The sequence below is a fragment of the Metopolophium dirhodum genome, chromosome 5 (genome assembly GCF_019925205.1).
Source record: "Metopolophium dirhodum isolate CAU chromosome 5, ASM1992520v1, whole genome shotgun sequence".
Lineage (NCBI taxonomy): Eukaryota > Metazoa > Arthropoda > Insecta > Hemiptera > Aphididae > Metopolophium > Metopolophium dirhodum.
The window spans coordinates 845,050-870,712 of NC_083564.1; the positions used below are offsets into that span (position 1 = coordinate 845,050).

General features: G+C 29.0%; 1 protein-coding gene across 1 annotated transcript in view; it reads left to right on the forward strand.

Annotated features, from left to right (window-relative positions):
- The first annotated feature begins 12,093 nt into the window (after nucleotides 1–12,093).
- The window catches only part of LOC132945490 (patched domain-containing protein 3), a 36,361-nt gene continuing 22,791 nt past the window's right edge, over nucleotides 12,094–25,663 (forward strand). Inside the window, exon 1 of the mRNA XM_061015255.1 lies at nucleotides 12,094–12,451. The gene's annotated coding sequence lies outside the window, so the exon portion shown is untranslated. The remainder of the gene's footprint in view (nucleotides 12,452–25,663) is intronic.

Genomic DNA, 25,663 nt, shown 5'->3' on the forward strand with positions numbered 1-25,663 from the left:
AAGAATATTATTATATAATATACAGTCTATATCTAAGACATAATGAGTATATGTGCGATAAGAGGGAAACAAATAACATGATTTAGGTACATAATTTGGGTAAAGAAACCACCCACTGATGACACGTTCGACCATACAACAATATTAAGTTGATAATATGTTAACACTCTGGTTTTATCAGTTAGTATACTAAATAGGTATATATTACTATATTAAATGGAAAAAATAAAAAATAAAAAAAATAGTTAGAAAGAAAATATATTAATTTGTAACACTTTTTAAGAGGAATGAAAAATATCAAATTTGTTTTGTAAGTTATTGTAGGAGACTATAGTGCGTTTCATAAAAACTGTGACTCGACACTAACGCACCTCATGGTGTTTATTCTTTACAGTTTCTAAAACTAGAACGTAATAATGCAAGGCAAATTTAAAATTGATAACGAATATTATACATAACGCGCGCTTTACATTTTGAAAACCTCTGGTTTGACACAAAACCACCACGAAGCGCGTTAGTGTCGAGTCGTAATTTCTATGAAACGCACTATATAGTGCTCAAGTGCTCTGTTAATAGGGGAAAAAAACATAGTGTTTTGTGACTAGAAATTTGAAAGGTCGACCGGCTTCTAGAATTAAATGTGGGAACTGATATATTAATTTGGTTGAGCAGAAAACTGTATTTTATTGTACCATGTAAGATTTTATAAATAAATATTATGACGTCAAAATACAAACGTCTTGAACTTAGAGAATTAATATTAACCAGTCTTATTCAAAGGGGTTTATAGCAATGATCAGTTATTTTTCAACCTGAAATTGTAAGGAATTTTCGTATTAATAAATCTTAGGAATTTATTCTATTGAGGTTTAATACAGAAATACACATGCCTAGCTATATTGCCTATATTATGTTAAAACGTTAAGATTAACACTTTTTTTTTTCGTATTGAAGTATAAACAAAATTTAAAAGGGGGGCGGAGTGGCCGAGCAAACTAAGGCGTCGGTTGTGACGCACACTGACGCTGGTTCAAACCTAGGTTCACGGACGGGCAAGTCACTGTGTCCGAAGAGAATTGCAGCCATCCCCCACCCGGGCATGGCAGACACCCACGGCCACGGGTGCCAACTAAAAAATCTGCCAAAACTACACACATGTGTTACAACTACAGTTCCCTCCCCTACAAACAAAAACAAACAGCTAATGACCGTTTTTGCCGGGCTTCACGATCAATAAAAAAAAAAATTAAAAATAAATCAAAGGGTACCTTTTTGTTTATAGTATAATATTATTACGTAATTTATTATTATTATTTTTATTGTACGTATTGATATTTTTATGCTACAACTATTATTATTATCTATATATTTTACTGATACATTTAAAACTGTTTTAACAGTCTACATATATTTAAGGAATATGAATAGTATTGAAAAATTCTATGAAAATTTATTTTTGTATTTCCAATAATATGATTTATTGAACGGTTTGAGAGTAAATACACCTATTATCAATATTGTAGAAGAGAAGTTAATCTATATCTGTAAAAAATCAATTTTCGATATTTTAATTACTAAACTCAATAATTCAAATTCAAAAAGTAAAATATCATAAGTTTTAGAATTAAATATTGGACATTGAAAATAAAATATCGAAAATCGACTCCTATAATACAAACCTAGATAAACTCCCTCTCTTCAATTTGTATAATAGGTGTTCATACTGTAATGTCACTCAGTAAACTATATTATTGGAAATACGAAACTAAGTTTCAGTGTTTCACTAAAATTCACATTTGTAATGAGTGTGGAAAATGCTGAGGTACTGACATATGCGTGCACGTGCCGGTGTGCTCCGCTATTAACCTAACCTAACCTAACCTAACCTACTACGCACACAATTAGAAAATTGCCTATATTGAACTCCTTAGGAACGGTCGGTATGCATACCCCTTAACACATTAAATATGAGCTCCGGGTGATATATTTTTGATAATTTCTATTTAAATAATTCCTGTGTCTCTCAACGTAGCACGAGACCTAATAGTTAGCACTCGACTCGTACCTTTCATTTCGGCGCTAGATTAATGGTGTGTACTATGTAGTGAATATTGTGATGCTAATTTCTAAGACAATATAATATTATTATCGCATTTAAAAAACATATTTTTATTATTATTAAGCTTGAGCACGGTAACTTAGGTCATCAGCTATTATGTTTGTTTGTAGGTTGTTAGTAGGGGGGAAACGGTTGAAAGCACGTTTTGTATGTGTGGCAAGGATTCGTTGCTAAAAATCCTGGGCGGTCACCCATCCGGGAACTAGCAACGCCGGCCGTTACGTACACTCGGAGCGTTTCCGTAGTTAAGTGTACGCACTGCACCACACCAAACCACTTTTTATGTATTGTAATTGTATAATATGTTGTATAACATGTTTAATTTCTATATAATTATAGGCTTCCTTATAATATAATGTGGTGGTTTTATACTAAAACCGCAAATGTCTTAGGCAACCTCATACATACCTAGGTAGTTCAAAACGACACAAGTAATTTATAGTTGATCAACATAAGAAATTCAAATTTCTATGATTATTGGGTTAGCTATTGACGTGTGTATTACATATAAGTTATTAATAGCGTTTTCAATTACTTGAGAATCAAATACAAGTCTTCCATGCTTATTAACTGATTCAGTGATCCGTTACCAGTTTAGTAAAGTATAAATATAATGATATCGCCAAATACACTCGTAATTTTATTTTTTTGATTTAAATAAAAAACGTGTTCTAACGGTTCCTAATTTACGATTATAATTCGCTCAAAATTGGATGTGTGTATACGATTAAATAATATATTGAATAATATTGATATACATACTATCTCATAGTTTGATACAGCGAGTTAATTTTAAAAAACCTAAATCCATTGCAAATCTGATGGACTATAATATTATTATGTAATTTCACTGCAGTTACGGATGTATACAAACATGATTTTATTTAAAATATTTAATTTATTGAGGGACAGTTAACATTACAATTGACGTAAGTATTTAATTTGTTACTATATAAGCAACAAGTAACGACATACCTACTTTTTAAATAATACTTTTTTATTCTTATCACACCAACTAATTATTATTATAACCTATTTGAACACTGCCAACTGCATTCGATAACCCAAACTTGCGTCACATATTATGATCATTGTTTGCATACAAATGTATACCATATATTATTATGTAAAACGTGGTATTTGTTTTAATCAAACGAAAATAAATTTTTTATGTGGTAAAATTGCATAATAGTTAAAAATTGATAGTTCTGAAAAATATTATATATTATGTAATGTGTAATATTAAATATCAGTTACATAAAAAGCCCCATTATATATATATAAGCTTTGCCCATAGTACATTTATCCTAAAATATATTATTTAATCCTATAGAGGATAAGAGTAACTATATTATCTAAGTTAGACAACTTTTTTTCAAGATGTAAAAAGAGAAGGCGACGAATTAATTTGTTCGTAGACATAATTTAGAAATAGTCAAATATAGTCAAAATAAACAATAAATATAAGACTAATTTAAAATAAATTAACCATCAACGATTAGTAATAGTTAGTTAAGATAATCGTAAGATTTAACTACACAAGTAAAGAGTATCTTTAAAAAACTGTTAAAATGTGTATATTATATAAATTTAGATAAAATATAGTTCATAATAATTAAGCCTTCATTTGATTCGTACACTCAATAATTGGGAAATAACGAAATGGTTTCAGGAAACACTGGAACCAATTGACTAATACCTTTATAAAATCAATTATGTGTATCTATTTCAGTTAATCAAGGCTGAAAATCTACTGCTTTGTAACATATTTTGGAGTATATAAATATTGATAAATCTAGTTCAATTATAATATTCAGTCGAAGCCTTAAAAAAAATTAAAAAAATTATATTTTCTCATATAATTAACATAATATAATAATCAAGTTTTTAAATTTTATTTTATTATTTTAGTTATAATGAGTAATGACAATCGGTTGTTACTTATTATTACCAATTTTGAATAGTCAATAATAATGCCATTATAAACGGTTTCTTATTTAAAAAATAAATAATTTAATTAACTTTAAACTATACCTATATTATAATATATTTACCTATTAAATTAGCTAGGTAAAATTAGGTATTGTATTCTATAATAATATTTTGTATTGTCTAAAATTAACCTAATGTCCGATTTCTACGCCACATGATTAACCCATTTTAGGTTTCTAAATATTAGCTAAGAATACTTTATATCCCCATCGGGTCCATCCGTCCGTAAAAACTAACGATTGTTGCGGTGAACTCATACTAGACAATATTAAAAAAATATATAAGTACTAAAATATAAAAGTTACCTAATTCTCTTTAATTGTACACGCCTATACATGGAATTATAGAGTAATGGATTGTATTAAAATTTAAAATACGTTTAAAAACGGGGAATTGAGCACGCACGGAAAGTAAACTTTCCTAACATCTTTAATTCCTCGGCACAACTTTAGATTCTGAGCGAAGCGATGAACGTATTGATTTTATAATGATGTATTATTTTTTTTTTTTTTGTGTCTGTCATCACCTTTTAGGACAGTAAAAATGCTTGGATTTTCTTCAACAGTAACTTTTCTGATAGGAAAGTGAATCTAGTTGATACTTTGGGGGGTCAAAAGTAAAAATTTACCAGTAGTTTTCAAAAACGACGTGAAAAACAAAAGAAAAATTAAGGAAAAACGGGAATTTTTATGCAAAATCAGTTTTTGAGAAAATCGATTTTGGTTTTTGGTGTAACTCTAAAACAAACTATTGTAGGGACATGAAATTTTGACTGAATGTTTATAATTGCATTTCCTATACACCATAACATTTTCCAAATATTTTGACTTATTTTGAGCTGTTTACGGACATTGTCAATTTCCATTTTTTTAGTTTTTTTTTTCTATAAATATCAATAAATTTTATCTGTTGGGTAAAAAAGCTTGAAAATTTAATAGAAGGCTCCTAGGTTATTGTTTCAAAGGCAGATGAAAAAAATTAAAATCCCTAATTACAGTTTTTATTTATAAGCATTTAAAGTTCAAATCTTAACAAAATACTGAAAAATCACGAAAATTAGCCAATTATTTTGAGTTGAGAATTCATAAAAATTTTTCTTTTTAAATCTAAGATTTAAAAATGTAATACAAGATTATCCATAAGTTTTTCTACCTTTATCAAAAAAAAAATGTATACAAGAAAGTCAATTTAAATTTTTATAAGCGTTTGAAATTCATATTTTTACAACATTTGATATTCACCCGATATCTCATGCAACGATTTTCTTATTTTGTTGTAATTAAAAAACGTATGATTGTAGATACTACAAAATTTCACTGAATGTTTATATTAGAATTTTCTATACACGATTTTTTTCTATAAATATCATTCAATTTTTTTTGTTGCGTAAAAAAGCAAGACAATTTAATATAAGGATCCTGATGGCAGGTTAGGTTAGGTTAGGTTCTAATAGCAGTTGAAAAATATTAAAAATACATAGGCACAATTTTTTTTTATAAGCATTTTAAGTTCAAATTTTGACAAAATGTATCAAATTTAAAATGTAATAATTATTTTGTAGTTAAAAATTTATAAAATTTTCAACTTTTGTAGCTAAGGATTTAAAACAAGGTTCCACGTAAATATTTAAATATATAAATTACTTTATTCACAATTATATCATCAAATATACTTGGTAATATCATAGGCTGACCGTTTTTGCTCAGAATTGTTTTTCTTATACAATGATATTATATCATTGAATTCAAATGTAACACCATCCATTACAGTGACCCACTTGTAACCTACTGTACAGCAGAGCGACATCCACTTACCCACCTTTTTTTTTTTTAATTTAAAATTAACATTTAATAATAATTAATAAACTAAAATATTATTTACTCCAGAGCCAAAAGTATTAGGTTAGGTTGGGCGTGGCTATATAGTGTTTGAAATTTATGTTATCGTTTCTGTGTCACAGTATAATATTATTTCTGTATTATTGTTACAACGAATACAATACGCATAATTCATTATTTATATTCTAAAAGTTATAACGCACTTTCCTTATATTATATAACAATATTATATTAATATATTATTTTATTTTTATAACAATACAAGCCAAGGCTCAAAAACAAAGTGATGATAATATAAAAATGTTTACAAATATCTTAGTTATAGTAAAAATAGTAACGGTAATAATAATAATAATAATAGAAGACCAATTTGATAAATAGTTTACGGATAGATAAATCGGGACTTTATTAGGAAGAAGCATCAAACGATAAAGTGGAGAGGTTAGAGCCTTAGAAGAAATTATTTTCTAATATTTAAACAACGACTCATTATTCATGTGTTTTTCATAATATATATCGGATTAACCCACAGAACGTACTATGGGTTTAATAGTTGTCTTACAAATTAGTAATTACAATATTATATTACTGATAACATTTAAATTTGCTTAGAACATAGTCGATACTCGATAGTAGTTTTTTTTTTATAAATTTGCAATTTTAAATGGACTATTACAATTATTATAATATAACTAGGTGACCACGTTGCACTTCGTTGCCCGTTAAATGTATCAGCTCTATATGACTTTAACTTTGTTCAATTCGTTGTTTAATATTCGGTATATGGTGTTCAAAATGTATTTGAACTTTTCCGTTGCCCGGAATAAAAATTCTGATTCGCAGCAGTACATTATCAGGTAGGTAATCAACCTGCGGTAGATCGCGGACCCCGTGTTGTTTGTACGTAAGTATATGATTTAACTCTAAAGTATCAAAGTTATACCAAGTATGTCACTGAACTCCTCCTAAACGGCTGGACTAATAATTGTGATGTGAGTCTGTCGACCAATATTTCCTCCTCGTCCACGAGGATTGTTTTATGTACGTAACTTATATGTGAGTAAAATACGCTCAATATTTACGTAATTGCGATACATATAATATCAAAACACAGCGTACAAAAAAATTAAATGCATTGAATGAATACACTGATTTTACGGCAACCAATAATTATTATTATAATAGTTTTAAAACCCATTGCATAAAAATTCATTCAAATTGGTCCAACCGTTTAGGAAGAGTTGAATCACAACACACGTACAGTAGAATTATATATATGAAAATAAAGAAATATATTTTAAAGGTATTTTATCAAAGGCTATGATGGGTAGACTCCCTCCCCCAATCGATATGTTTCATTTAAATATGTAAAGCCCCTTTAAGTTAAAAACTGAAATTGTGCCTAAGGGTACATAACACATGGGTTATGGGTATAACACCTCTGGTTAATATTTAAAACTATTTTTACATAGGTAATAGGAATGGGACGAGTGCCTGTCATGGTGATCACATGTTGAACAATCTTTTTTGTCGCAGTAAAGCGTTTGTACTGGTAATTTATATGATATATGGCATATAACGGGTTTCTTTAAATTTGTGATATCGGTATTAAACCATATAGCATACAGCTACCAATTACCATCCATCAGGTAGGTACAATAGTAATATTGTATTCAAACAGCAACCATTGATCTAAAAAAAAAAAAATTATAAATATTATATAATCTGACCCATTTCCTATTACGTTTATTATTGTTTATAATGCTACTGCAGCATTGTTATTACATAGTTCCAACCACAAATATATTATAGGTACATTTATACCAATGGCAAATGGCAAGATTTACAGTAGTTGATTAAATCTTTGCATTTTTTTTAATACTAATTTTAACCATGACATCGGTATTAAAAAAAAACATTGTACTTTTTTGCAACGTTTCTATTTACCACCTACAATCTCATTAATCTATTATATATTTCCGTTTCTTTACGTTTAGTTTATACAATATTTTCATTTATTTACATAATAATATAGAAGGCCTCAAAATTATTTAATAAAAGTCAATCTGCAGTAGTGACATAATTTGGGATAAACGTATGTACCTATATTATAATATACTTATTATTTATAATAATACATATATTATACTACCTATATAATATACACTGTCGTATATTGTAGACAGTCGTCAAAATAATATTATTTAATATATATGTAATATAGGTGGGAATATTTTAAATTGTATTTTACCACCTAACCTAACCTATTGATACCACAACACATAAGGTACATTGGCGCATCTAGGGGGGTGCAAAAGGGTTTTTAGCACACTCAAGTTCTAATTTAGCATCCCTTGTTTTTTTAGTTTTAACTATCATTATTATAGTAAAATACTATTAATTTTATGTTTTTAAAATATGAAATATTATAGCACCCCACGTTTTAGAAGTGTAATTGCGCCTATGATAATATTGTATATCGAACAGACGGTTGGACACTGGACAATTGATATCAGCATTATATTATTATCAGGGCTTACAAACGTTATATTTGACAAAAAACGATTGAAATTTGTAAACGTTATTATAACGATTAACAAAATATATTATACATCATCAAACAAAATATAACGCAAAACGTAATTTTATAGAATATCATTCAACGAAAAATAACGCAAAACGTAACTTACAGAATATCATTGAACAAAAAATAACACAAAACAAAAAATTATAAAATGTATTTATTTAAAAGATCTAGAAACATTTATTTCATGCAAACAATCTAATAATCTAAGAATTGATTATATTATTATATTCCGTATCCGGGCCATTACCTACCCGCATTAGTTACTATTTTTTTAATTTAATAGGTATTTAATAGCTGTTTTAAATAACGATAAACGCAAAACTTGTAAAACGTTTTAGTTCTAAATAACGATAAACGTAAAAGTTGGATAACGTTTTAATTCTGAATAACGATAAACGCAAAAGTTGTGTAACGTTTTAATTCTAAATAACATAAAACGGAAATTTTTTTCAAATTCAAGCCCAGATTATTATACATTTATACAACGCGACATAAACAAAAACAACGATTAGCGGTAAACAAATACAAACCCAGTATAGGGACGCTAATTAATATATTATGTGTAGTGATCACGAGAACGATGTACGAGACATGTACCTACCTAATTGTTAAACGAATATTTGCAGCCCCAACAAATTATGCGAAAAATCAATACAATTTTGGCATAGGTATACGCTAATAATTTGAGTTCTGCTTAATATAAATACACCACTTGAGTGGCATATTAATATATTATATTTCCACGTGTTGGATAATAATATTTGGTTGGCTGATGGTCTGGTGAATACAATGATACTTCCGTACGTGTTACATCACGTGAACATTGTTAAAACATGGTTAGTGGTAGCCACATCAAACGAGCATTTGGGAATAAAAAAAACCGTCGTCGTATTTGGAAACATACGTAATTTATCTATGTATATTGTATAATGTATAATATATACTTATATTTATAGTATATATATATTATATATACCTAACTACACAAACCAAGTTACCAAAACTAGTTTAGTTGTTGTTCCGTTGTGATGATCCGTTTTGTCGTTTGTAATTTTGTGGGCGTATTTTACGTATACACAGAGAATTCACCATGCAGGATCGTAATTAGAAAGCTGGGAAGATTAAAACCTCGTAAGCCCAATATTTTGAGGCGCGACAGTCGAAGATAAATGCCCTCCAAGATTACTTTAGTATTATGTTCGTCGGGTACTCGGGTTTGGATTGGATACATCCAATTTCCAGTAATAGTATTTCCAGCAATATTTCTATAATAGCAAGTAATGGTATTACTATTAAATAATATTATATACATCGTTAGTTGCAGACTAGTTCAGGATCGTAAATAAAAAATGAACAACCAAAACCATGTTATTATGGATTTCTTCTCCGTTTTTAGAAACTTCAATTTCCATAATAATAATTTTACTCTGTGCTTTTTAGTCATTAGTTCCTATCTGAAAATAAATGTATTTGATTTGATTTTCATCAACAACATGTTGTACAACGCTTTGTATGTGTCCATTTCGAACTTTTTTTAATAAGTACCTACATGGTAAAAATAATGTACATATTTGTATCTCGTTTTACTAATTAAGTTTTTATTTTTTAATTACTGTACGATTGTATTTTATTTATTTATGCTTCAATCTGATGTAAATCATTATACAATTTAGCAGTTTATACAATTATACTAATATTAGAGTTTAGTATAACCTTACACAATCAATAGTAAACGATAAACAGTAAACAATAAAAACAAAGGTATTGATAGTTCAATAAATATTTAATTACCTGCCTTCATCTGTGTAATCTGTCTCTCTTCGCATATACGTCTTATTATGCTAAGTCGTATAGATTGTATAAATCTTAAAAAATAAATATTAACCTAACCTAACCTAGTCATTAGGTAGTCCTTATAATAAAGAATATAAATTATTATTTTTAATATAAGATAGATGTTTAGCTAATGCTATTTTTATAACTTGTATAATATGATAATTATTCTTTGGGTTATTTTAACATAACGTTCTGTACTCATATAATTAAATAAATAGGTACCATACAACTCTTAATAGTTTAGTTGAGATAAACTAACAGTAAATAACAAAAATAAAAATAAAAAATTATGGAAAACTATTAATTTTAGGGTAACGGATAACACTTCAAGAAAATATCGTATTCACAACCAGTTTCGATGATGCCACATCTAATACTATATATATATATATATAATATATAAGCATATTTTAACTATAATGTACACATATAAAAAAACGAGCTGTGCCGTTCATCGCGTTGTATTTATATTCATACGTACATAATACTAACTGTTCAAGTCGTTTCCTAAGCCACAGCCCACAGGCCTGAGCCCTCGTCGAATGACCGCTTAATATTCTATAGGATCAACATATATTATTATGACCTCTTCTCGGGTCTCGGATCTGACTTCGCGACCTACCACTCATACTCATTTCTTGAATTCTTCCAACCGGTTAACGCCTCCGACGTATGTATGTCGTATATATCATATTATATTATAATATTATGGCTACGCCGAACAAGTTTTGTTCTAGGGTGTGTTTTTTTCATTCCATGTACAAGTATATACTTACGAAATCATATAAGCAATATTGACATAGAATTTTAGTAAAATGTCAAGTTCAGGGCCGTGTGCGATGTTTATATTCAAATATATTTAACGAAGAAGCGGACTTAGATCGATCGACAAGAGTTATACTATATTATCACGATGTAAGATTAATACTGCGTACATTATAACTTATAAGCAATATAATTTTGTTAATACACACTTCGGTGGGCACTGGGCTCTTCAGCTTTGTTTGGCAGCCACGCGTCCTATGGGTAGAATGTAGGTAAACAACGAAATCGAATCAGCGTAGAATCAATACCTACCCGAAACAATAACAATCGAACGCACGGAAGGAAAAATAAAATGACTGTTATGTGCGCCTTTGATTTACCTCTGGATGGCCGGATATTTTGATATTAAATAATAATATAAATTACAATTGTTTCATTTTATTTTTATATGAATTAAATGCTTATATTATCATAATTTTGTAGTTCCTAGTAAAATTAATCTCAATACATGTAAAATAACGCATTCGGTATTCATTTTTGATAAGTAAAAAAAAAAAAAACGTTACTTGGCCAAGTGGTACATGAAAATGGTCAAACTGTGTAGGTGGTACGTGGATATAATAAGGTTGAGAACCGCCACCGTAGGAGACGTAATCCCTCGTTTACAACGCTATAGCGTCACCGCGGAACTATTTATTTACCTACTGCAGTTACGACGAGCTTTACATGCTGAACTATATTATTACCATTGTAGAGAGTATCAATTAATATACTCTACTTATGGTATTTACAATCAATACTATTAATACGTTACTATTAAGATTATGATACATTTTTATTAATTCATGTGTCAACCGTGTTGTACGCGTTAAAGTCTCTACGCGTCACGACGGTGATGGTGGAAGAGGAAACACGTTACGTGTCGCATGTGTGAACGTCAGCCGGGTGCGCGCTGCGGATCGGCGGTCAGTCCGTTCGGTACTTCTGCCGCAGTCGTACATGTGCGCCCGAAATCTTCGCTGGACCGTGGTCGTCCGAATAATAATTATAGTGTCGTCGTGTATTACGTAAACAATATTTTTTTTTATCTACAACTGTTATTATTGTTATTATCTATTGTCGAGTTTTGAAACGGATCGCCGGCCGTCGTTATATCGTTATATTTACAGATTTCATACGGGTTGTATAGGTACAACGACAACGAACGATCCACTAACCGTACTGTTATACCGGCGTGGTGGCGATAATCATCCCTCGCCTTACGATCGATTCGAAATAGGACGCATAGGACGAGATATTATTCTACTTCTTGAGGTCAGTATAAACGATTCTTGCCTTACGTAAAATAACATACAGGCACGGAGAATATTTTATACAAATAAATCTGTACCGGCTTAATTCTATTATGCTTTGTCTTAATGTTTTGGATTTTAATAATGCATTGAACAATATAATATTATTATGAATAAAACAATTTTCATACTAAATAAACTACCTAAATAAAAATATTTTCTGGTTCAATATTTTTTAAACATTTTTTTATTTTTTTTTTTTTACCCAAGTTTGAACATAAAAATAGCTTATATTTTCTATTTTTACACAACCAACAAATCTTTAAAATTCTTTCTAATTTTCTAGTCAGTATGTATTTTATTAATTTATTTAGTATTTTAATTTGATTTATTATTAGGCAAATTGTAATATTAAAATATATTTGTTTATCATATTATAGTATCAACGTTAATTCATTCTGTTAGATATAATGTTTATAATTAAACAAAATATTCAAATTTTTTGGCAAAGTTTACTACGATAAACTACCATTTACCAATTACCAATTACCATTTACCCGTTAGAATGTTTTGTGTGAACGTCGAGTCTATAGTAATATTCTTCCTTATTACTGTTATTATACTAGAAAAATAATATATAATAACAATTTAAATCATATTCAGCCATTAATACTTTCATTTTTTTATTAAAAATATATACTATAACACTATAATTTTATATGGTTATATATTACATAATTTAGAATTTCTTAACAATATTTAATCTAGCTTCATAATTTGCTATAATATAAAATATGTTTACAAGTATAAAACACTTAGACAGTTTTCTTGAATGGGAAATAATGCAAATGGCATATGTCATTAATAACTTCAATAATTAATTTAGGAAGTCTTGGTAGGATTTGATGTAACATTTTTAACCTTGCTCTGTGTAGTGTCATTTATACATAGACATATTGTGTGCATTGAAAAAAAACACCTATCGAGCTATTGATTTTTATCTTTGTTCATTTTTTCTTAAAGTTTTTAGCATTGAGATAATACTACCGAAATACCTAATTGTATGTAAAATGTAATTATCTATAGACAAGCATAGAATTAAATATAAAAAATCCATCGTTTCTAAAAAAAAGTAAGAATACTTATTATATTTTTTAACTAAAAAAATTAATAAATTGTTTTCTTGGCTTTGATTAAAAATAAAATATATATTAAAACATTTAAAACAACATGTTTCAACAACGTTAATGGACTTAAACTTTTAAATTAATCAGTTATTACTTATTATACATCCATACTTACTAAAGTGACATTTATTATTTACAAAAAAACATTAAGGTGGGTAAGTAGGTAATAACTTACTGTAAAATTTAAAAAATATTTACATAATTTATAATTGTCAAGTTTAAAAAGTGTGTGTGTATACTGTGTAATTACTCCAAGGTAGCCGGTAGGTATTTATTATATACCACCTCAAATTAAATGTAAACAATTTTAAGCACTAAAACCTATTAGAAAATCACACAAGGTATGTGTGTCAAGTTATTTTAATATTATGGCTTACATTTGTAAGTAATACTTTCTGCAAATCATAAATAACAGCGTCTCATTATTTGTACAATATACATATTTATTTATTTTGTTGACAAATTGTGAAATAAGTGAAATTGTTTTATATATAGAAGACACCTACCAATTTATGTCGATTTGACATTTTTGAAATGAGCAAGATTAAATACAAATAAATTAATAAATATTAAATAAAATAATATAATAGTACAAAAGTTATAAATTATACTAATTGGATAAAAGAAAATATTAAATGAAAAAAAATATACCTAAGAGGTATAAATAAATTGTTCACTTAATCATCATTAATCATCAAAGTGGTTAAGGTGAAATTATAAGCCCTGTAACTACGTTATAAAAATATATAACTAACGAGTATCATCAAATTATACTTAGAGGACGCCATCATACAACCAGTAATTTATCCATGAACATGGTTTTTCTCAGAACAAACTTACAGACGTAAATTCACAGACGTAGGCTTACCAAATGTTTACCATACATATGAAAGACATTTATGAATTAGGGTTTTAGTTTTTTTGATCACTATATTTATCCAAATTGAAAACTGATCCAAATTATTAATTTGTACAGATTCATTTTTTATTATTATTATCATTATTATTATTAATTTGCTTATAAAAAACAATTTAGTATTGATAATTTGACATCCAAATAATAAAACGCTACGACACAGACAAAGTTCTCTTTTACAGAATGTGAAAATGTGGTAAGTAGGCTACTGTAAATAATAATGTACTCGTAAGTTTGTCCCGTGCTAAATCATTTTTCTATGTAATCTCATTATCACGCAATAACCATTATTGGTACCTACTGACACAGGACCAGTTTTAAAATAGTATTTAAATAATTAAATGTACCTATTTAAGATTAAACATATAATATTAATGTTCTCAAAACGTCATTAAAATTGCCTATATTGAACCCCTTAAATAGTTAAATAACGACTGTCGTGCTGTCGTAGCATACGTAATTTAAACGAAGAAATGTACTTAATAAAAATTAATAATTTAAAACATCTTAACGCGCTTCTTTTTAATGGTTTTCAAGATGTTATATGTGGTTGTCTTTTGAACGCAAATAATTACAATATAAAAGATAAATATATATATTCTTATAAAACCCTAGTCACGTTAATCAATATCAATAATGTGAACTTTCGACCAGAGTAATGTATCATAATATATTATATTTCACTTTTGAAGAACTACGAAGATAAAATATAATAATAACAATAATAACAATCTAGCGACGAATTTACATTTTTCCAATTCATTTTTAAAGTACTTCGAGGTATGAATTTGATCTTGATTACAGATCGTATCCGAGAGTGTGCCTACTATATACATAATAATATAGTGTTGTAGACGGCCTTAAGTCTTATTATATCGAAATTATGGTGCAAAGTGCGTATTGTATAGATCACGCGATGATATGCACAAAGTAAACAAACTGCTACCGCATTTAAACACAATATAATATTATGACAACAATCGTACGATACTCTAACGCAGATGAAATGTATATAATAATAATAATATGTACCTATATATTTTAATTTATCATTAATATCATAACTCTTATATTCCGCATCCGAATCTCTGACGATAATCGCGGACTACCGTGAATATGCGCGGGTATCCGAGCCCGTGGTATACATATAATATAATGAAATATTATACTATTGTGCACGTGAATATACTGTATATTATTATATTGTTATATAATTATTATGACCGTTTGTTGACGGGCCCAGCGACCCAAATCGACCGTAAAAACGGCGGTGGCAGTGCAGTCGATTAGCCAGTCGTCGTTGCAGCAGCATCATCATCAGCGTGCTATTATATAGGTTTATAGCTCGAAGATTTGGTGATCCGCTGTCTGTATATGCGATTATACTCGGTTATAATAAATATGATGTTTTATATTATATGTTATATATAACACACCGTTGTGGTCAATTTAATGACCTGCTACAACTTACACTCGACTCTCGAAATCGTGATCTAAAAATAAAATCTTTACTAATATATAAAGCTGTAGACTTTGTTTCTTTGTTGTTTGAACGCGCTAGTCTCAGGAACTACTGGTTCGAATTGAAAAATTATTTTTTTTATTGAATAGTCCATTCATCGAGGAAGGCTATATTATAACACCACGCTACGACAAATTAATAGAAGCCTGGGGAAATGCTCAAACAGGGATTTTGAGATTTACGGTGGAAATGTTTGTTTATATAAATGGTCACTATTGGTTATAGAAGAAATAATTATAATAATAAAGTATTTATTTATTATTGGATGCCATTGGTTAATCGGGCAGATTAGGTACAAGCATGCATCAAATCGAATTTTCGCACATTGCCTACCAGGGTGGCTAATATGCACTTACTGCAGTGATTCACACCAAAAAGAAGTTGAATTTTTTTAAGAGTTGTCATTTTGTACAGGCCACAAAGTGCGCAGGAGCAGCTAGTCTTTTTTATATATAGATAATAATAATAATTATAATATTTTTTTGTAATCAATAGCAACCATTTAAATAAACAAAAAACAAAATAAAATAAATGTATTATAATTACACAATCACGCATTTCCTACGTATACCATACCACGACCAAGACGATCAAATACTTCACGACAAAAGCCGTAACGCAACTATAGGATTCATATATAAATGAATGTTTGTGTGAAGAAGATAGGATAATTTAAAAAGGATTAAATTTGGTTTTATTTTTAAAAATAGTACATTTTTTAGTAAATAATAGGTTAAATTTTAACTTTTTAAAGGGGTTGATTTTAGGAAAGGGTTAAATTTTAAAAGGCTTAGTTTTTTAGGAATATTTAAAAAAGTGGTAAATTTACTTTTTTACTTTTTTTTATCAAAGTTATACCAAGTAAAAACGACAAACTTGGTATAACTTTGATACTTTAGAGTTAATTCATACACTTACGTACAAACAGCACGGGGTCCGCGATCTACCTGATAGTATACTGCTGCGAATCAGAATTTTTATTCCGGGCAACAGAAAAGTTAAGATAAATCTAGAATATTATACCACGAATATTAAACAACGCATTGAACAAAGTTTGAGTCATATAAAAGTTTGTACATTTAACGGGTAACGAAGTGCACGGGATCAGCTAGTATTTTTATATAAAGCTTTTATAGAGTATAGGTACCCAAAGTGAATGTTCTCCTCACCCGACGTCATTTTAGTTTGTATCATTTAGGTAAGTATAGGGATTTTATTTTTATAAGCATCTTATAATTAAACGAGCGATGTACTACGGATTTATGAGATGGTTGCCTATAATCTATCAGTGTTGCTGTACGAATGTAAAATACATTATACATATATTATAGGTATTCAACATGACGTGTTTGTGCGAGTACCTACCTATGTAGTATTGTAGTATATACTTACCACTTGCTTTCGTCCGTTTCCGGTCCGCGAGATGAAAGCGCGTTTTGTACGTCGCACGTGTACAATAATATAATATAATAGTATTATTATGGTAGGTATATTGTGTTTCGCTTGTCTAATATATTATTTAATAACGCGCGTATACCCACGTATATAATATGTTTTTTTATGCATGTGTGCATTCGCTATTCACAAACGACAGAAGTGACAATAATTATAATTTTTATTATTTTTACGATGACCTGCGTCTGTTGCACTCCACCAAATCTATGATAATATTATGTATAGGTTAGGTTAACCTACCTATTCCCCGCCGGTGACCTTCGAAATGCGTAACTATAATATACACAGTATATTATTTTCATGTTACTGTTGGAGACTTCAACTCAAACAGTGTCTAGGTCGTGTTATTATATATATATATATTTTAAATACAACTACTGTCGCCCGAGCTAACTCGCGCGGCGTTCATTATAATATGACCTAAATATTATTCTAATCACGCGATATCCGCTTTTTTCGTCAACCGCCTTGGCTACCTTGGCGTACCGCGAATATTGTTGACACTACCGTTAGCTGTCCATACACGCCGGAATATTCAAGACGTGGGCAATAATCCAATGGTGCAAGTGATCGGATAAAAAACCAGTCGCTTAAACTCAAATTGGAGGTTTTAAACGATATTGAAAATATAATAAATCTTCGAGTATATCTGTCTGCATACCAATTACTTTTTTGTGTTTGACTTGGCCAAAAAAACCCTCGCTCCGTAACGGTTATTTTCGAATACATGTATACATTATTTATATTACGTTATTATAAACGTATAGGTACCTAATAATATGTCTATATTGTTTTTATTAGTTTAAATATTATCCATCGTAAGACGCGCTCGCCCAACGGTGTATTTTAAGTTGGGAATGATTCCACACCACGAAATACAATGAAGATGAGTGGCTTATAAAAAACTAAAAGTCTTGTAAAGTACCTAGTACCTATAGTACCTAGTTATGTATCTGTGGTTCGTAAAACTATTTTGAAATTATAATTATCTTAAAAGAGTTTGAGTCCAAAAATCATAATAATATTAGGAATATAAATTGTGTTTAAATCGGAGTAGACAACTACAATGTTGTGAAATTATGAAACAAATATCTTTAACGACTTTAACCGTATTTCAATAATAATAATATGTTATTTTATAATGCTCGTTATTTCCGCAAATTTTCACATTGATAATATTTATTAAGTAGGTACACCATTTATACAAGTATCTACCTATTTAAACTCACACAGTCACACGATTACATTTTGTAATAATATATTAAAGATAATTATAGTGGTTTTAAACTTAAGTAGGTAGTTTTTATTAAAATTATTGCATTAAATAAGATGCACACATTATAATATACACCTCTGTATTATTGCATTCGTGTTTGACAATTTATATTATTTACATCTGTGCCGTGATAAAGTGTCAATGTCTACTTATACTTTATTATCATTTATGACAGCAAGTATAGGTGTTTTTTAAATTACACATCTAATAAATCATTATATCGCTTATTAAGTATATACATTATACGATAATAATATTAATAATATTGTAATAATTGATCTGTACAGCCAGTTAGGAATGCAAAACGATCCATTAAATAATTATTTAAGTTGGCACGTTAAACAGCGGTGAAGATTCATAGCGAATAGCGATTTTAAATATAGTTATAGCCGTATAGATACATATTATAATTAATGATAGTTAGTATGTCGAGCTTTAAGTAGGTATACATAAATCATAATATTCAGGTGTAGAAAATCAAGATTAATGAGCAAGCTCGATTAGCTAGTTATGGTTAAAGAAAAAAAAACGGAAACACAACGCGTCCGTTATTAAATAATAATATATGTTTTGAAAATCATACAAAAACGATCAAGCACACAAATCTAATAATAACGGATATAATATATATTATATTTATACGCAAATAGTAAGTTGTAAATATGTTATGACTTATGACAAGAAAAAAATGAGTTTCGTACAATAGTGCCTATAATATTGAAACACGATAAATATACCCAATATATTATGGAAAATGAAATATACGCGTTATTACGTTTACGTTGTACATAGGAATTTTTATTTTTTTTTTTTTTTTTTTTTTTTTTTTTATTGGGTAACCCGCGGCAACATAGGCCATTGGGTGTGGGGAGGGCACTGTAGGTTTTATATTGGGTAGGTTTGGTAGGTTTTATATTGGGAAGGTTGGTACACGTGTGTGTTGTGTTTGGCAGAATTTCTAATGGGGCACCCGTAGGTTTCTGCCGTGCCCCGGGGTGGGGGGATGGCGGCACTTGTTCTCCGGACACCGTGACTTGCACGGAGAAAAATGCCGCCCAGTGGTCGAGAATCGAACTCGGACCGGCTGTGCCGAATCCGTCGCGTTAGACCACTCGGCCACCTCGTCCCCCGAATTTTTATTATTGGAATGATTTTCGATCGATGCAAAAACCGGATTGACGTAATAATATATTATATTATATTATGATTACGCAGACGAAGAGAATTCAATGCACGTTTAAAATTGTATATATTATAATATTTATGATATCTACGTAGGGTACCTGTTATATGATATATATCCATATAATATTATAACAACAATCATAATACTTTTTTTTATATATCATTGAACAAAACTATAGGTACTGTACGAAAATATATAGGTGGACTGCAGTGGTAAGCTATAGGTAATTTTTAAGATACCCCCAAGTATAAAATAATATTATTATCGTAATAATTTAGTCGTAACAATCTACAACAACTATAATATGGCAACGCAGATTATCAACGCCGCGCCGTTTCCTCATTTAATATTATATCAGGCTGCAGACGAGAACCGGTCACTATATTATCTGCCTATTATAATATGCGTTATAAAATTTAGGTCGTATTCAAGATACACGCACGTATATTATATTATTATTATTATTATTATAAATGTATAATGTTATATCAGTTATGAATGCCTTCGACGATGGGGTCGGCCGAGCACCGGTCCTCGAGTAAACTTATCACCGTATAGTCATCTGCATACCCGTCCGAATACCATGGACGCGTGTGCCGTGTGCGCGTATATATAATTTAATATAATAATATTATCTTTAATGTGTGTGATTTCAGTATTATACTCATGAGCGAGTGCACCGCTGCAGACGAGTTTTTGCGCTGGGAGATTTTAACGCGCCGGCATTCCGTTCGAATAATAATAATAGTACTATAGCGTGTACCCATACGTTATAATGTGTTTGACCCGCCATTAGCTTTTATTCCAATTCGTTATTCCAATTTTTTTTTAACTTTTAGCAAATTACCAATGCACCGTAGGTATTTGGGTATTAAAATAATAAATTTCTTTTTTTTGGTTATCATTATAACATTACTGTTTTTCGTGTTGTTTAAATGTATTAATGTCAATGTATGAATAATCACTTTGTTAAATGATAATTTGGTTTTCAAAGAAAAATAATTGAAACTGCGTATTCAAAATATTTGAAATATAAGTATATATAGAATTTATGTATTAGTTAAATATATAGTATGTACAGGTAGTAAAGTAATAAGAGTATCAATTTGGTTATACGTATAAGTGACCTATAAATGTACAGGCCTTACATTTTTTAATCTTTTTTTGAAAAAAATTATAGATACGCCACTGTTCAAAATGTGTAACTTCCATAAATAAATTTGTTGTTTCGTGTCTTTATAATATATATAACATGAATAAAAAAATTGTTCATTAACTCGGAAATTCAATACGCTGCACATAATTTGCGAAACTCAGATGAAAATTAAATCATAAATTATAAAATGTCACTTTAGCGGATAGAGTTACGTTTACGTTACGGCACTCTATATAATAAACATTGTTAAGTATATCGAACTGAAAGTCCTTGTATTAATATAACAAAACCATGTTTAAGATCGCTGCTTGTCGTACCATGCCTATTGCCTATACTGGCTATACTTATGTAAAATCGTGTCGAATCCGCGGTAGTGATTGAAACATTAAAAGTGCGACTATATGTCTATATGCCTTAAACCCGCTAACTAATTAGGTAGGTACGTCTTATGTAATTGTAACACATAATTATTGTTATACTATACAATTATTATGATCTGTGAGTCGTCTTGGGCCCACGTCGTTATCCTAAAACTCAACGCGTAATATAATATTTGCTTGATAACCAACATGCTACTGCAGATGCTGCGTAACTAATCAAAACGCGTCCAAATTTTTGAATCGTAACCTAACTTTTCTCTTCCATCTATACAGGAATCACATATTATATCAAATCATTTTAAAGTCATAGGAATCATCATTTTTGTCGGTAGATATTATACCTACAATAATATATCTATTCTGAATAATAATTGTATTTTTTTTGCGATTAACATTATATAAAGTTGGTATTTGGATGATCGACAAATATTTTTAAAACACTTTAAAGACGCGTTAAGTTGGCGGAAAAAGTCTAGCACTAATTTCTGCTATAATACCATTATTAAGTGCTCAATTGCAGTGCTATTTCCTATTCAACGGTAACATTTTCAAAATTAGTTCTACGCTCAGTGAAAAGATACGTGGGGCTTATCTTTCTCTGCTAATTTCACGTACCAGATGTACCATCAGTACAAAAATCCGCTATAGCGACAACAATTAGTGCTCAATTAGTGCTACTCGTAACAATAACATTTTAAAAATTAGGGCTGATAATTTTCCTTTGTAATTTGTAAAAATGTAGTTTTCCGTATTTTGTTTCTACGGTTTGGCGCCATCAGCACCAAAATCCGCTATAAAATAATATCTAGTATTATATTTTGTAAAATGTATACTATTTTGGAAGTCTACCATATAATGTATACTTGTCAACAAACCCATGGGCCCACAGAGTGTATTCAACAAACAGACATAATATCATAGTGTGTAATTTTTCATAGAAATTTCTACTAGTTCAGTTTTTTCGACACATATTATTACTTACAAAATTACGAAAAGCTTACATATTTTATAATAAATTCAAATTCACTATGAATATTTATTTGTATAACTTTTATGGTACAATTTCTCATATAACACCGTGCAGCTTTTTTTCTATTTCTTAGTATATTATATCCGATATCTCTGGTTTTTATTTAATACAGTTTTCAGTTTAAAAACAGAAACTTGCTCGTGAAGGAAGATTTGTATGCGAAGCAAAAACATTTCAAATATAAAAACCAAATCACAAACATTTCTTGGGTTTTGTACGTGCGTTGATATTTATCGTTCATAAATTACAAATCCAATCATTTTGCGTCTTGCGTCGTACAACATATTATTAAACCTCATACCTATGATTTTACGTATCCACGTGGCACGTACGAATCGTCAATAACAATAACAATAACAATATAATTCGCGTCGACTGCAAGTACAATATATTTTAGTTCATTGCATAACGTCCGATGTATTTAATTTAATATTACACCGAAATGGTCATCAGAATAGGTAGGTACGTAAATAATGGTAGTGTAGTATTTTATTTATTTCATCATCGGAAATTGTCGAAAACACTTATACAAACGAAACAAAACCCCGAAAAACCGCGATGACCGCTTGGCGTCGGAGTGGCTATGACCTGCACCGCACACGCATATTATATGGACACACATCTATCATAATAATATATAACTATACATATTTATATTGTTATAATATGTGAAAGCATTTTTCTTTGACGGCAGTGCATAATATTATTATAATATGTTAAGACGATATAATAATAATAATAATCGTAATCATTGTACGATACAGCATACATTGCGGTCGCACAATTTCACACGCACCCGAATATTACTGTGTCCACAAAGATACTAATTAACGATAATATTATATATCTACATCTATAGGTACATCGGACTATACTACAACTATATTAACGAATGTAGACCGAGACAAATTTCTTACTCGACTCGTACAACTGTTGTTGCCGTTGTTATTTTACTATTATAAAATAAATATAAAATATATTTATATATACAGGGTGTAATAATACTAACAGAAAGATTTGAGAAATAAAAAGGATAACAAATAATTTAAGAAATATTATATTTATGTCAGAAAATTCTCACGGAGAATATTTTGAAAAAAAGTTTTTAGGTATATACATTTAAAATAAATGAACACCAAAAAAAATATTGATATTTTAAAAAATAAACTATTTCACTTAAATAAACATTTTTGGTTTTTACTATCAAAATTTGTTTAAAAACTAGATTTACAAATTGGCTATTTTTAATATTACCAAAAAAATTTTATTGAATTTAAAATATTTGCCTTTTAAAAAAAAAAAAAATAAGATATATTGTACTTGTTGCGCAGGCGTCTATAAATTATTTAAAAACAAATGTTTAAATATTGATTAGAACAAAATTTATTTAATTTTTCAAGTCTTTTTGCAGTTACACCCTGTACAATAAATATAGGTATATAAAATACAAAACGCATTTTATTATTTTTTCTTATATCCTCGGAGACAATGCGCGTAATAACCGCACGCGATATTATTATATAGATACACGTAAACTGATAGGTAGTTGATAGGTTGTTTTTACGTGACGTACAGTTTAGTAAATATTATATTATACGTATTAGACACTTGTCCGATGAAGTATCCGACTGCGAAATTCGTTTATCGACGTCTCCCCTGTGGCTGAAACGCAATAAATTGGACGGAGGATCACATCACATGTACGTCGTGTATGTTATAAAGGTTTATCGTATAAAGTATAATAAATAATTATCCAAATCAAATCAAACAATACCACGTCACAAGTCTGCGATGGCCAACAGTGTGAAAAAAAATTAGCACACTCATTGTGGTGGTGCAGTTTCCGCGTTCGCACCTGACATATTACCATATACCGAAAAACAATACGAAATATTCGAAATGATTCCATTTAATTATAATATGGTATAATAATTATATTATATGTAACATACGTCATATTATACCCATTGTGTTCGTCACACACGTGTTTCAAGAGAATGCTATAATATAATAGTCATATCTACTCGATTTTTGTGGATCTTGATGACTAGTCGCATAATAATAATACGACTTAAATAAAAATTACTCTGTCGAAAGTTGTCGAAAATCTAAAAATACCATTAGTTGGACAATTTATTATTATTTTCAAAGAAAAAATGTTTTATTGAGTACATTAGTAGCATTAATATCATTAGTTTAAAAATGACAAAATGTAATGATCCGCATTTAATGTTATTGGATGATTTGTCCGCAATAAAAATAATTGGAAATCGGTATTAAAAAGGATTATCTTTTCAGTTCAATCAGAAAATTAAAAATTGTATGATCTATATGGACACTGATCTACCACAAGTGGTTCTCACGATTATAATATTTTAATTTTTATGACGTGGTTTTTCACATGGTCTAAAAAACATTTTGTTGAATAATCCCTACAGTTTGTTTTAAATTGATTAAACATCTGTGTAAACATTTTACTGAATATTATTTAGTTTTTGATTTAAATATAAATCCATGACTAGAAAAAATACAAATTAAATTAAATTATAATAATACAACATAAAATTACCTATTACATGTGGATGTTTTTACATTATTGTTTTATATAAAAATCATATGGTAAACTACAAACATTTGTTTTAAACGTTTTGATATTTGTTTAAAACGAATAAAATAATGTAAAATCCACAATTGAATATCGTGGTTTTTTTTTTAAAACTGTATTTTTTAAACTGTGTCAATAATAAGTAATTGTAAAACAATAAATAACAACAGTAACATGCTGAATATACCTAATATTATTAAATACTAAATAAACTATTTTATATTTTAACATAAATTAATATTTTTTAACACCTAATAATTAAACTTGTATGATTTATTCATTTTTAATGCAATTATTTGTGTTCTAAAATACTTCTGATTTCCCTACACTATTATTATTATAACGTATATTAATAACCACAACTAGTTTGTTAACAATTTTACAATAATTATAGTGCAATTTTATTATTTCGTGACTGATTGGTACATACTACTCATTTCTACCGACTCGTAAATAAACAACTGTAATGTAATAATAATCATTACCAAGGTATATGGCTTATAAGTACCATGTATGCATTA